The 15,393-nt window shown below is 46.9% G+C and overlaps 1 long non-coding RNA gene across 2 annotated transcripts; it reads left to right on the top strand.

The window, feature by feature from the left end:
• The first annotated feature begins 11,386 nt into the window (after positions 1-11,386).
• On the top strand, positions 11,387-14,640 carry LOC123040560 (uncharacterized). Of its 2 annotated transcripts, none has more exons than XR_006418192.1 (3): positions 11,387-11,797; positions 13,260-13,387; positions 14,228-14,640. It is a non-coding gene; the product is annotated as an uncharacterized lncRNA (long non-coding RNA). The 2 variants fall into 2 exon arrangements; XR_006418191.1 differs by having other exon boundaries at positions 11,390-11,797; positions 14,241-14,640.
• Positions 14,641-15,393: the final 753 nt, after the last annotated feature.

Raw genomic sequence — 15,393 nt, 5'->3', positions numbered from 1 at the left:
TCCTCCTAAGATCAAGATATTTCTCTGGCAAGCTGTCCGGGGTAAGCTTCCGGCAGCCGATCAGATTAAGAAAAGAAACGGGCCGGGGTCCGACAGGTGTGTGTTATGTGGGGCACTGGAGAACACCGAGCATATTTTCTTTCACTGCTCTTTAGCTAAACTTATGTGGTGTTGCATCAGACTTTGGTTACATGTAAATTGGTTCCCTTCCTCCTTTGAAGACCTGAGGCATTGTGTCAATCTTCTTTCTGGCCATTCTAAAAGAGTGTTCTTAGTTGGATGGGCTGCGATTGGCTGGTCGTTGTGGACTACTAGGAATAAGTTCTCGATTGAACGTATTTTTCCGGCTAATCCTGTCAATTGCTTATTTAAAGCCAATGGTTTCTTGCAGCAGTGGAGATTATTGACTAAAGAAGGGGACCTCCAGGCCTTCGACGCCATGCTATCCAAGATGAAATCTACGGCGTCTGGGCTTCTTCGGCTTTCTTTGAGGACGGCTTCCTGAATGCTCTTTTGGTGTCTGGTTTAGGTTGGCCTGCGTGCCATCTGAGGCGCTGGCCTTGTAATGTTACTTTATCTTCCTTCGTGTGATATTTTGTTGGGTGCTGGTTGTTGGTCATATACTCTGCCTGGTGGCTTTATCTATAAAGTCGGGCTCTCGCCTTTTCTCTAATAAAAAAAAAGGTAGTCCAACCCCAGCGTCTCGCCTGCACGCCAAACTGAACTGATCAGTCTTGCACTCTTGCTGCGTGTGCATAATCCAAGGTGAACACATGCATAGTCCAAGCGTGCATAGACGTATGTAGAGGCGGCCGTCGGAGAACCGGCCGCTGGGCCTGCCGAAGAAGAGGCGGCTGTGGGGGCTGTGAAGCCGGAACCCCGCGCCGGCGGCGAGCCCTCCGGTGTCGGAGTTGGAGTCTCCGAAGTTGAACAGCACGCATCTCCCAGGACTACGACCATGGCCAGCAGCAGCATGTTGTCGTGGCAAGAAAGACCAGCTGATGATGGGCAGGAGTTTGCTCGACGTCCCCACGATGGCAATGGTCAGCACGTCTGCCACGGCGAGGAGCCGGAGCACCGCCGGCCCATGTCGATCAGCTGAAGCGTGAGAGCTGGTCAGCTCCATGATTGTCTGCTATCCCAGTGAGTTAATTACTACTAATAGGGGCAGTGCCAGTACTGTACCATATGCATATAGCTGCACGCTGCATCTATACAAAGTGAGTACTAATTTGAAAACTTTGGTAAACGCCTAGAGCCCTAAACGGTAACGAGCTCTCGTTGACTATGCCAGCAATATGCCAACTAACTTGATGTAGTAGTTATTGCCAAGCTGACAATAAAACACTGATCGCGCATGGTTGCAAATGGAATCTATCTGCCATAGAGCAAATTAAAACAGCTGACACCTTCCATAGGTTAGAATCATGGCACATGTGCCTCCAGGGTTATCCATCGATCCATCGATGATAATTTTGTTTAGTAGCAAGTCAAATGGGTCGATATATATTAACAGTTTCACGATATATATTACCATGACTACGAAGCAGCCAGCAAAGCGAAGCTTGTCTGTTGGCGCTGAGCCCTAGCTTGCTCTTTGCGTCGGTGCCCAGCTCCCTCTCGCTCTCTCTCTCTCTCGCACGAAGATAGAAAAAAAAGGAGACAGAGGACTCGGTGATGTTTTTCCGGCGCACATACGCCAGCCGCACGAACGGCTTCTTCCTCGAGCACAAACTCAAGCCACACACACAAACGAGCAGTACATCGGCGGACCTTTTATACCCAGGTGCACATACACCATCCGGCCACCACACCGGCCACTAACTCCACGTACACACACACGCCGGCCACTAACCAGCTAACCCATGCACACGCATGCACTAACTAACCTTGACTCTACCTTATCTGGACTAACCAGATCACAACGGAACGAGCAAACTATGCACCCGAGTGACTCGGTCTCCAGTGAACGTAAGCCGCTGCTCACGCAAGACCTAGGCCTCCACGCCTCGCTCTGCAACACACGCAACCCGGCTAACTGACCACGGCTATGGACGCGGCCACGCACCGGCGTCCCGACTCGACCTACACACACATGTTGGTCACCACCGTGGCGTGGCTTATTGCTAACATTGTCTGAATCCAAGGAGCTTGCGGCCATGGACGCCATGGCCGGGTCCCACACGCTCGCCATCGGCAGCTTCTCCAAGATTAAGGTCGCGCTCCGCCACATGAAAAGTGTCTACTCCACGCGCTTCGCGGTAGGGGGGGTGCACATGGTACCTCAAATTATGCCCCGACAACGGTGATGGATTTACCTTTCTGTTCCTAGTGCTCGCAACTAGAGCGGACGAGATGAATATCATTGGCGAGTAACCATCAAGGCAAGATTGGTTGTGCTGTGATATTCGAGCAGTAATCGGATCGAGATGCAGACATGAGGCGAAAGCATCGGCGGCAGCAGACGTGCGGCGATTGATCGTGTTGATCTGTCGGGCGAGCGTACAGGCGGCGCGGCTGAAGCCAAGGCAAACGACGCACGATGTGGGCTGGCCCACCGGGGCTAGCTGGTGCGTGTGGCAGCGTGCTACATGGCAGGCGTGCGGTGCAGGGCCGATCGACTCAGGAGATTTTTTTTGGAAAAAAAAAGAAACCGAGTCTCCATGTATGACGCGGATAGGCAGGCAATTAGTCAGCGGAAAGCGTATCCATCAGAGCAATACTCGCGTACGGATTTGACACAAGAGCAGCACTAGCATCCCCGATTGCGGCCAATGCGGGGAGGAATCACGTGAAGACCAACTGGTTAACTAGTAGTACATATGTTGTGTACTTGGGCATCGCGTGGAAATCTCCGATAAATTTTCAAGGGTCCGTCATACAAAGAACCATGAAGCCAACGGGTACTAGGTTTGAGATGGAGAAGTTCGGTGGAACTGAACACCTTGGGTTATGGCAGACAAGGGTGAAATTTTTGTTGGCACAACATGGATGCTTGAAAGCGTTGCGGGAAGTCATGTCAGCTAAGATGGAATTATCATGTGATGGATGGAAATTCATGAGACGGTTTGGGAGCCTTGAGCGTGTCGTTGCAGTCGGACAAGTTCGGCTGGGTTGGACTAGATGGTCTGACGGATCAATGCAAGTCGATTGATACAGAAGATGATGGTGGGATCGGCGAAGACGACGTAGGAGCGTGATGTTGATGGTGACCGACTTCTGGGCGTGGAAACACATGACACAGGCCCGAGGCTTGGGTGGCTTCGGCAAGATTATGGCGCGGGGTTGATTCAAGATGGCGTACGCATGTGAGCTTGAAGTCGACGGGGCGAGGGTGGACTGATCATCTACCACGGAGTCATGTTGAAGGTGGAGCTGGATTGAGGGGCTACGACGTAAGGATCCAGGGAATCGAAGCCTATTCAGCAAGGGGGAAAAGCGAGTGACATGCAGTTCGGACTGGAGCCCAGTGGTCTGATGGAAGCGTGAAACTCGTCATCTGTCGGTGATGATCGGTGATACTCTGCAGTGGGGGTTGAGTGGTGTGGGTTCACGACCCTTGAAACTCGACCGGGACAGCGGAGGCTCGACGCGGTAATAGCGGCGAGGCGTGCGGTATGCACGGAACATGGAGACGGACCAAGGCTCTGGTGGTCATACATGTGGTGAGACAACTGCGAATTTGACTCGGGATGACTACAAGCAATAGTGAAATTCCTTCAAGTTTCAGACAGGCGGTCAAGAAAGGAGCGGTGATGTTGAGTTCATGTAACTCTTATGTGTGACACCCAATATGTGAGTTGTTCACTTTCACGTAGGTCAGTGATCAGTGTGTGATTGCGTTGGACGGATACTCTGGAAGTTGGGAGCACAAACTAGAGTAACAAGGAAATTTATTTTGCTCGAGTGTTGACTGTGGTCAAAAAAAGGAGGGACTACAAGTTGCATGTGGAGTTATATGGAGTCTTTGGAGTAGCAGCGGTTCTCATGGGATAAGCTCAAGTCCAATGTATATGGAAGTTTGACGCATTGACGAATTCAAGGTGGTGGAGAATATTCGCCAAGGTGGAGTTTGTTGGAGTTGTGTCGAATATTTTGTACAAGGTAGGTTACAGTTGGACTTGTAGTTGTATTGTGTTTAGATAGGATATGAAGTCGTGTCCAAGTAGGACACTTGTATCCTAGGCCTCTCATATATAGCGGGGATAGACATACGATGTAACCTATGCCAACATAATAGCACATGAACGCAGGGGAAGCCGGCGGCATGTGCCGGCGTCTAGGGCGACCTGATGCGGTATTGTAGCGGTGTCATGGGGAGGAGGGCCCATAGTCAGGCCCCGGGGATGTAGCCATATCGGTGAATCTCGTTAACAAATCTCGGTGTCGTGCTTGTGTGATTGCTTGGTCCTCGGATGATCGACGGTATGCCTCGGATTTATTCTAACATGCTCTATAGTAAGACATGGTGATTTCTTTTAACGGAAATCGGAGAGAATGCTCTCTTTTGTAAAAAAAAAAGAGTTCAGTCTACTAAGATTTAGTTAGCCCCTTATGATAAAGGTGTAGAAGAAGTACTCACTTCTCTGAGTTCAAATCTTGGACCAACAAGTAGTATGCAAATTTTGTGATATAAAATTATAACAACTGATAAGCACATTGAAATTAAGAAACTAATAACAATGAATAGTAATTGCTAGTTAAGGTTGTCCTAGTGAAACCTAATGCATACACAATATTTTTTTTATGTACATTGGACATGATCACCAAGATTATGCGTGAGAGAGAAAGGATACAAATACAGCAGAACTGCGTTGGATCAGTTGCAATACAAATTTCACATACGTCAGCTCTCAGGTAGATCCCTTACCCAACATGCGGCATATGGAAACCACTCCCTTATGTCGTTGTAGAAGCTTTCCACTTTTCCCAAATAACAGATCTTTGAGCTATTCAAATGGTAGGCTGTTATTGTACTGTGGTCATCATAAAACAAGACAATTTCCTTATAAGGATGAAATCCAAAACACACAAACAAATGAGAGTTACGTCCGTGTGCTCTAGGCCAGCCCTTTGTGTCAATAGCATTCTCATCATCTGAGTCCCAACTAAAAACATCCTTCACTAGATGAGTGCAATTCTCGTCATCTTGGCGCATAATGTTGGCTATATTCTTTGACATACACATTGGATCATGTAAGGTCCATGGTTCGCGATGAACATGATTCCAAGAATATTCTCTCACGGCAAGCTCAAGGTTGATTTCATTTCTCAGCACCCAATGCATCTGGCCACACGATTCATCTAGGAACCAAACTTCACATGTGCATCGTTGATGGATCAATGTACAGTACACCCCTTTCTCTGATTTCCCTATATAAGGTTCTCCCTCCCTTTCTTTCGGCAGCTTAATTACCCGGTACTTATCATTCAACAAGTTTATTCTGCAGAAATGAATAAATCAAATCACCTCTTAAAATAAATATTATGAACCCAAATTATCTCCCTCAATGAAAATAATAAAAATAAATCCTATATATATGGTGTATGAGGTGTGAGCAGTTAGGGTATACCTCAACATAAAACCTTCTTCGCAACGAACGTAGAGTGCTCCGTGCCAATATGCAGAGTGGTAAAGAAAGGCGCCATGATCAGTTTTCAGGTCAGCAACGGTTCCCGCGGCTTCTCCTTCTCGCGTGTATGGCTTTTCCTTCCAGCATCCGGTTTTTGAGAGAAGACGTCGATAATGAATGGCGACGGTGGCCACTCCATTGCCAAGATGTCGGCTCCATGACCGCATGCATGTTTTGTGATGTGCCCTATGGAAAGCTCGCGGGGAATATGAGGGATCAAGACCACCCCGTAGTGCGACGACACGGTAGGATCATAGACGAGGTACTGGTTACGCTCGATGTCTTTACAGCTTGGGCAGCCCGGCACCGCGCACGGCGGCGGGTACGTGGGGAACCGCACGGACTGCCGCGTCGCGGGGTTGACCACGTGGTCATCAAAAAGGAGCAAGCCGTTGCAGCAGTCCAAGGGAGACCACACGTACCACGGCTCCATGTCGGCGTCGATGTAGTCAAACCTGGTGATGATGCTGCGCCCCGTGGTGGGGCGGCAGAAGAGGAGTGGGTCGCTTGGGTCGCCCGTCGTGAAGATGACGGCGTCAAGCGAGAGCGGGAGCAGGTCCGCGCGCAGCAGGCGGTGGCCGTCGACGACAGCGCGCCACGCCGTGCAGACGCAGCGGGAGGCGGCGAGGTTGCGTGGCGGGAGGTGGCGGAGGATGTCGGCGAGCGCGTCCGCGCACAGCTTGTCCATGTCGACCGTGCCGCAGGTCGTCCGTTGCTTCGTGTGGCGAGGGATACGATCAAAGATCCGATCGGCGGTGGTCGATAAGGAATTGTATAAGTTTGCGACACCCAACTTACGAGCGGGACATACGTATACACCGACCGGCAAGTAAAGTAAGAAGAGAGGACTCCGACGTGCGGGACTACGTATACACCGACCGGCCGGTGTGCGGATCGGACATACGGCAGGCGAGTTGGAGCTTCTACAGGCGACTATTTTCGTTCAATTGACTGAGCCATTTTATAGCATTTCTCGTTAGCAAACATGTGTATAGACGTATAGTGTATCCCTTATAGCTCCCGCCGTACAGAGCATGCGACGAGAGTACGATACGACACGATCGACACAAGTTTGTCACATTAGTTAATTCCACCTTTTCCCACAAGTACGTGAGCTCTCGTCTCATTAACTTTGTAATCGCTCAATTTCGGAATGGCAAACCTTTGTATCTCATTGAGGGGCACATTTTTTAATACTCGCTTAGTTTACAACATTCTGAGAACACCTTATATTTTTTTCTTGATGCTCTTATTCTAGTCCGATTTGCTCTTCTTTCCTGATGATGTTTCCTCATGCAGGGGAACAAGAGACCGTGTCGTACGTGCAGGGCAGAAGGTGCCTAACCTCACCAGCGTCGCCGCCCTGCACACCCTTCTATGTAGGGCGATGTCGCTGTCACCTGGAAAGAATTTGTCATGTGATCAACATTATATGATTTGTCACGGCATTATATGATTTGTCATGTGATCAACTGTTGTTGACTTGATGCATGCTTAGTACTTCAGATGTGAAGCATGATAGTGACAGTGGTGTGCCACCTTACTTCCGGTCCCAACAAGATAGCGGGGTTGACGCCCTGTAACATCGGCGTCGCCTCCCACGACTGTCTCATCTATCACTACTAGACGAGTCCCTGGTCACCTCTTTCTCCTCCGTCTGCTCTGCTCTCTGGCCATCGTGCATCTAGTGCATTTGGTCTGGCGCATGGTTGCCATGTTGAGGCTTACTGATATGATCTCTGTTAATGATCATGGCTTGTGTTTGTGGATGGTTAGGCTCTACTTAACAACCGGATGTCATGGTTATCATCTACGTTGATGCCAGAATTTGGGGCAGCTGTTCACTTTGGCTTGCCAAATAATCTTAGATGTCTCAACAGTGTTATTCTGCCCCGCTCTGTTTTTAGGTTATACTCCCTAAGACCTTTTAAAGATTCCATTATGGACTACATACGTAGCAAAATGGGTGAATCTACACTCTAAAATATGTATATATACATCCGTATATAGTCCGTACTGAAATATCTATAAAGGTACTTATATTCAGAAACAGAGGGAGTATATGCCTGCCTCTCAACATGCTACTGTTTCTATATTTAGTAACGGAGGGTTGCTGCTGAATGTGGTGGTGTTCTGGTGGTGTGGATTAGCTCTGGTGAGTTGCCTAATGGGTTATTGTTTTGCTGGGTGATAGCTCTTTACCTTGCTTTGTATTTGTAAGTACCAGTCAAAGACGAAAGTGATGGGCCGCCGCCCGGTCGGTATACCAGCAGAGGGCCAACAGCAGGGGGTACGAACGAGCGAGGGTTTGCAGCGCCGCCACCGCTAGGAATTTTTTGGTCCCCTAACCTCCGGCTGCCATCTTGGCGCTTAGAGGTGGGGGGACCTCGCATCTTCAAGGTACTACGGTCTCCGTCACCGTCTATTGATCATTGTATTTTGTGAGAATAAATTTACTCTCGTTTTTTTGGCGATACCATGAGGTTAGAGAGTTTTCTGCCTTCGCGGATCCGATTATTTGGATCTGATGAGTTTAGGTTGGTGTGTGAAACTTTTTCTGTTGGTTTGATTCCTTGTGAAGTTGAAGTGTTTCATTGACATAATGGTGAAGATTTTGTGATCCGACGTCCTGCACTTCTAGGAGATCATCACCGGCCCAAGTACGTTCACCAATCAAAGCTTCCCATTTTTTGGATGGGCGACTCAAGGTGCTTTCAAAAACCATTATTGATAATGTTCGTGTGGGTGAAAGACTGACAACATCGTTGCTCCACTCCAATTGCAGCTTTTTTACCGAAGTCTTTGGAGTATTTATTTTAACAGGGATTGATGCATCGAAGAAGGTGTTTTCAAGAGATTTGATTGTAATTCTTAGTCATCGAAGTTACTTTGTATTTTCTTGGATTTTAGATCCGAGTTAGTGTACCAGTAATTGTTATGAGTATGAATAAAATTGCAGGTGTTTTTTTTAAAAAAGGACGAAAGTGATGGCCGTACGCTTATAGTAATATTACGAGTATTTCATGTCCAACGTACTCACTCTAGATGTCACGCTTGATAAGCAGACGACGTGTAGCGAACCAACCTGTGGTTGGATGGATAGAAAGACAGTGGTATTTCCAGCCCACCAGGTTTCAAGTCCTGGTGCTCGCATTATTCCTGGATTTATTTCAGGATATTTGGCGATGCGTTTTCAGTGGGAGAAGACGTTCCCGTCGACGATGAGACGCCTACGATGACTTCGTAAATCTCAAATGATATGCCGGCTCAGTCTCTCGGAGATGCTCATGGGGTAGGGTATGCGTTCATAAAAGTGAGTGTATGCGCATATGTATGAGCGCTTGTGTCTGTATTGTGTTAAAAAAATAGCAAACGGCGTGTATATTTCTATGCAAAAAACCACTCCCGTCTTTCTAATACAGATTTTCTTTAAGGGACAAGGGCGTGATCTTATCTTACACATGAATCTGTCACGAGTAGGACACCAAAACTTTCAAACGAAGACCGAGTATGAGCAGGAAGAGTAAGAAGAGAGGACACCGGCGGGACAACATATTCACCGGTTGGCCAACCCGCGGATAAACGGCGGGCGAGTTGGACATATATACCGTCCAGGCCAGCGCGGGGACATAGCTAGCGCAGGTCTGAGCTCGCGCGGAGAGGCTTGGACGTTCTCGTCAATGGGCGCCACCGCCAGCCGCTCGACGCCGGTCGTGACGACAACTCGAATCCACAGCTACTCCAGGCTGCTTCGCCCGCGGACATTCGACACCATCGTCTTCCGCGATCTCCACTGGAATCGAAATCCTTGACAAGACCGGCGAGCACACCGTCTTCCAAGATGGCAACTTCCTGCCGGGGTCGACGCCTGACGGGGACTACTCGATGTTGTTAGTGTCAAGGAGGAAGCTGGAGGCATCGTCGTGTGTCCGCGACGGCGGCTTTACCATCAGGTGCACCATGACTACGAAGCAGCCAGCAAAGCGCAGCTTGTCTGCATCCAAGGAGCTTGCGGCCATGGACGCCATGGCCGGGTCCCACACGCTCGCCATCGGCAGCTTCTCCAAGCTTAAGGCCGCGCTCCGCCACATGGAAAGTGTCTACTCCACGCACTTCGTGGTAGGGGGGTGCACATGGTAGCTCAAATTATGCCCCGACAACGGTGATGGATTTACCTTTCTGTTCCTAGTGCTCGCAACTAAGGCGGACGAGACGCCAACGACGGCGGAGTTCAGCTTTGAGCTTGAGGGGATGCTGAACTTTGAGTCCCACAAAATGACGCACACGTTCCACAATACCATCCATCAACAATTCTTTAGATACCGGCTGGACCCGCTGAGCTCATCCTCGGCCATGCACGATGACAACCTCCTTGTTCGGTGCCATCTTGCCGTCATCCCTCCTGTGACGATTCCGATCCAGGTCGCCATCCCGAGCACTAAATCCATACTAACTCCTCTACTGAGTGCCATGTATGATTGAGTGTTGTCAATCTGTTTGGATTGAGTCAATTGCACAAAACCACCATATTTGCGGCTAGGTTTGCAGAAAACCACCAAGTCGGTAATCCGTTGCAGAAAACACCGCGATTTCAATAATCCTGTTGCAAAACTCATAATGTAGCATATGAAAATTACCTTCTCATATTGCAAAGGATATTGTTGAATAATCAAACTACCATCATGCATTGGCATAGCAATAACATAGACGAACCATTAAAAAATACAAGGACATGTACTAAGTTTCCGGTTAATACAATTCTAGCATTAATAATAAATATTTATCATGAAATAAGGAAATAAATAATAACTTTATTATTGCCTCTAGGGAATATTTCCTTCACTCATCTTTTCCACTATTTCGGATTTCATCCTTACAAGGAAATTGTCTTGTTTTATGATGACCACAGTACAATAACAGCCTACCATTTGAATAGCTCAAAGATCCGTTATTTGGGAAAGGTGGAAAGCTTCTACAACGACATCAGAGAGTGGTTTCCATATGCCGCATGTTGGGTGAGGGATCTACCTGGGAGCTGACTTATGTGCAATTTGGATTGCAACTGATCCGGCCCAGTTCTGCTATACTTGTATCCTTTCTCTCTCATGGATAATATCAGTGATCATGTCCCAATTTTTTTGACAAATGGTGATTTTTATTGATTCAGAATAGAGCATCAAGAAGATACAAACACAATGAGCGCACACCCAGCCTCTGTATACTTGAGATGCACACAGCCGACATCAACATGATCCAATGTGTATGTCCAAGAATATAGTCAACATTATGCGCCTAGATGACGAGAATGGCACTCTAGTGAAGGATGTTTTTAGTTGGGACTCAGATGATGAAAATGCTATTGACACCACAGGCTGGCCTAGAGCACATGAACGCAGCTCTCATCTTTTCCACTGTTTTGGATTTCATCCTTATAAGGAAATTGTCTTGTTTTATGATGACCGCCACTGTACAATAACAGCCTACCATTTGAATAGCTCAAAGATCCGTTATTTGGGAAAGGTGGAAAGCTTCTACAACGACATCAGAGAGTGGTTTCCATATGCCGCATGTTGGGTGAGGGATATACCTGGGAGCTGACATGTGCGCAATTTGGATTGCAACTGACGCGGCCTGGTTCTGCTATGCTTGTATCCTTCCTCTCTTACGGATCTCTACTCCTAATAGACGAGTTCGTAAGTCGTTCGTTCGTCCTCCAGTTGATCGACTTCCCCACCCCTGTCGATCCCCACTCCGCCAAGCCCCACATGGGCCCAACCCAACAAGCCTATGACAGAAAGCCCATGTCGTCACATGCACGTCACTCGCCTGCTCCCATCCCTACCACGAACTGGCGGCGCGCTAGGGTTAGCGCCACCACCAGCCACACCCGCCGCTCGGCTCCTCGCCGGACACCCATGTGATCTCGTGCGCAGCTGCCACCTCGTCGCTGTCCTCGGCCCATCTCTAGCACCGTCAACGCACCGCCGGCCGCCTCCCTCGCCATGTCCCTGCTGCAAGCTCCTTGATCCCTCGCCACGCCGGTCTTCCTCCTCCTCCTTACCCACCTAGCTGACCTCTGCCGCGACGCCTAAACCCGCCTGCTGCGCAGCTCCTCGTTGCCATGGAGGGGTTCAACTCCAATCCCAACGTTCTTCATCTTCAAGGTTCAACTGTTCACGTTTGAAGATTTTCTATTTTGGGTGCGAGTTCATACTAATTGTACAATGATTCACGTAAGTTGGTGCCGATTTAATCTGGAAATTTGGAGCTTGTTTGGTTCAGTGCCTACCGCTGCCCTGCCAATTTTTTGGCGTTGACCGATGGGGTGGGCTGGCGTTTGGATTGCAGCCAAATTTTAGAATCCCAACCAATATTTTGGTCACCTGCTGCAACCTGTAGTGATTCTGGCGACCGCGTGGTGGCGAGAACTTGGCGGCGAATTCGATGGCCAAAAAATTGGCATGCCAACGTTTTGGTAGGGCTCTTGTGGGCATCATCCGTTTTGGTAGGGCTCTTGTGGGCATCATCCAAACATGCCCTTGGTAATAGAAATCCCCCTCCTTTGCCTCTGTTCGACTTTGCTAGCTATCCTTGTTGTAGATCATAGGGTTGTCATCTTCATATGTCATATGATATATAATTGATGCAAAATGCAGCTGACCCATCGTGTATCTGAAACCATTTATCTGTAGTTGTGTTCTTTTTGGTATATCTGAATATGACTAAAGATGTTTGAAGAAATGGATGGCCAAAACGGTGGTATCTTTGGCCAGATGACTGGACCATCTTCTATGATCCAGAGGAAGCACCTCTTGCACAGACATGTATATTTGTTTGTGAATCCGATCCTAACAAGAGTATTTGACCTTTAACATTTTTCTGACAGAAAGTATGAGCACCTAAATTTCTTGGAATTTAATAGCTCCTAAAACAGATGTTTTGTCATAGTGAAGGAACCAGAGGGGAGGATATATAGGTATGCCCCGCCGCGACGCAACCCTTGATCCGTCTTCGGTCAATATTCTGTATGATCTGATCATACTGAACATGTATCTATTGCATCGCTACAAGCTGAACTCACCATGTACTGATTATATATCTCACTGGTCACAATTAGATGGCTAATAATTTCATGCACACAATAGCAGATATTCAGAGATTTGGAATTGTTTTGTCGTCTTCTTTCTATGAAAGATAAGCATGAATGCAGCGATGGCAAACCTAAACATCGTTGTCAATTTTCTCTTTCACGGAGTAGGATAAATGTCATGGCAGCAGCTGCAAACTGCAAAAACATTATTGTTACGGGGTGCACCATGTTTAACTGCCTCATGTTTGTTCTTCATTATTCCATATCAAAGTGATGTCGTCCAATGGGTATGTTCCTGTCTTATGTAGAAATTGCTTTCTGTGAGGCATGCCCTGAAGAAGATACAATATCATTCCTCTTGGTGCCCGTGCTAATATAACTCTTATTTTGAAAAAAACAATTTCTTTGTATTTGGGAGCAGGATATTAGGTAGAAATCTTTTGGTGAACTGCAGATTTAAGCGTCTCTGGCGAGTTCTTTTCGGTCAGCTCCACCTCCCTTGGCGCTTGACCTAGCAGATGTGTGTGCGTGTGCAGATCACCCATGCCTCCACTACGCCACCTGCTGTTGGATGGCACTGGCCGTCCAAGCGTGTGGAACTGGAAGGACTGTCCATCATGGCGGTACAGCTCATCTCGGAGGAGAAAAGACCAAGGTCCTGCAGGTAACATCCCATCAACTACCTGTCTACTAAATAGAAAGCTTCCATCTTGATGTAATTTTCTGGATGTTAATCCTACTTGCTTGTTTGATAAACCTTGTCATATGCTTCATGTGAGGTTTCTTGTATTGATAGCAGGCAATGAGTTACTATATATGATATCATATTCCAAATACAATGATTGAACTCATCAGTTCAGCACATCCTACATAAAAGTTTTACTGATTTCTTGTGCAAGATCCTAAAACAGTTTACCATTTGATCCCTAGATTTTCTTATACTGTTGAAGTTTCTTCCTAATAAATATACAATATGTTTGGGGTTTATCTGAGTGCCTAGCATGGTGCAACCGTTATATTTTTCTTCAACGACGGTGAAAGAGCTATAACTTATACCGATCTCTGATTCAAGTTCTTTTTTTCTATGGAGGGCACTGTAACTATCTCATGGTCAGAACATTGATCATGTTAGTAATTTAGTCTATATTATTTAGTTTCAAAAGAAAATTTCTCCTGAGTGAGAAGTTTCCATTTCTCATGAGTTAGAAATTTCCGGAGGGCGGCGGTGTTGAAGGGACCTGCTGGCGCTGGCCAAGATCCCGATCGATGGACGTGCCTGGTCGCTGGAGCCAGATCGCGCGTTGGCTTGGGGGCACCCCGGGGTTTTCCACAACAGTGCAGGATGGGGACTGAGCGTCGGGGCATGTCGCGGGTTCCGGTTGGGGGCTTGATCATATAACTGAATTATTATTGCTTGCTTTCTGACACTGTGACATTGAACACTAGAGCTGAATTGACTCTCTTCACAAGATTCACTTTGATACAACCATTTTCTTAATGACAGTCTTCATGTGAAGGTTTCAAGTGCTACATATAGGAGGAGGCAGGAGTGGCTGCAATCTTGCTACGAAATGACACTTATGGAGCTTCTTTACCTAACATGGCCAAGAAGTCCGCAAAATCCAGTGAGCATAGAGTATAGCCGGTTGGATACATATCTGCAGAGTGCATGTAGTGTGTGTGTCAGATATACAGTGGAAAAACACCACAATGCAAGTGTCAGATCCTGTTCTTGATGCAATTTTGCGACTCTATTCTGGACTGTAAGCAATTGGTTGATGTTAAGCTGAAACTCGGATCAGTCTCGTGGCTCTTCTGTACCTATATGCCTAGATTATTTACTAATGGTATATGAACTATATCTTCCTATATAGGATGATCAATTGCCAGGAATAGAAAGACTATGGTTTTGATTTTTATCATGTTTTTGTGATTAGCTTCCTGGTAGACTGGACTTCTAGTTATCCGCTAGACTAAATAATTTCTAGCTATTTTTTAACTATTGATTAGTACACAGAGATGAATTATGTTGGTCTCAAAATGCAACATATTTCTTGGATGCCTTGACTGTATGCATACTTGTGTTATATGTGATGCGCTCACGATATATGCTAGATGGTGTCTTCCTTTGTATAGCTTGATTAGATGCAGCTATGGACGTTTAATACAACTAGACATGGTGGCGTGGTCCGCCGCGCCTGGCGAAAGAACTGTAGTTTGTGGGAGACTTCAGGTGGCCTGGTCCTTACAGCATTGTTGGTGGCCTGATTTTCTGTGTGGCTGGTAGCTTGTTTTTTTTTTCTGGGAACGGTCAAAATGAGTTGTATGCTGCTAGCTGTAGACGGGAAAATACATGGATGAACCCAAGTACATCTGCACCCACTTCGAAAGACACCTTTTTAAGTTCAAAAAAAAATTCTGAAAATTGTTGCACATGTACAGCTTCACATTCTATGTGTGCGCCAAAAGTTTCGAATGATTTTTTTTTGTGTGCAAAAAAGACAAAAAACTGTCTCATGGAACAATATTTTCAACCATTGAAATTTGTCTTTTTTGTGGTGGCAAAATAAAATGATGTATTTTTACGAAAGTTTGTGTCGCGCACATATTTTTGCATAGATGTAGATGGGAAATTTTGTTTTGAAACTATTTATAACATTTAAAAATGTG

This window comes from Triticum aestivum, chromosome 2B (genome assembly GCF_018294505.1).
Source record: "Triticum aestivum cultivar Chinese Spring chromosome 2B, IWGSC CS RefSeq v2.1, whole genome shotgun sequence".
NCBI classification, from domain to species: domain Eukaryota; kingdom Viridiplantae; phylum Streptophyta; class Magnoliopsida; order Poales; family Poaceae; genus Triticum; species Triticum aestivum.
This window is presented reverse-complemented; position numbering and strand designations above follow the sequence as displayed.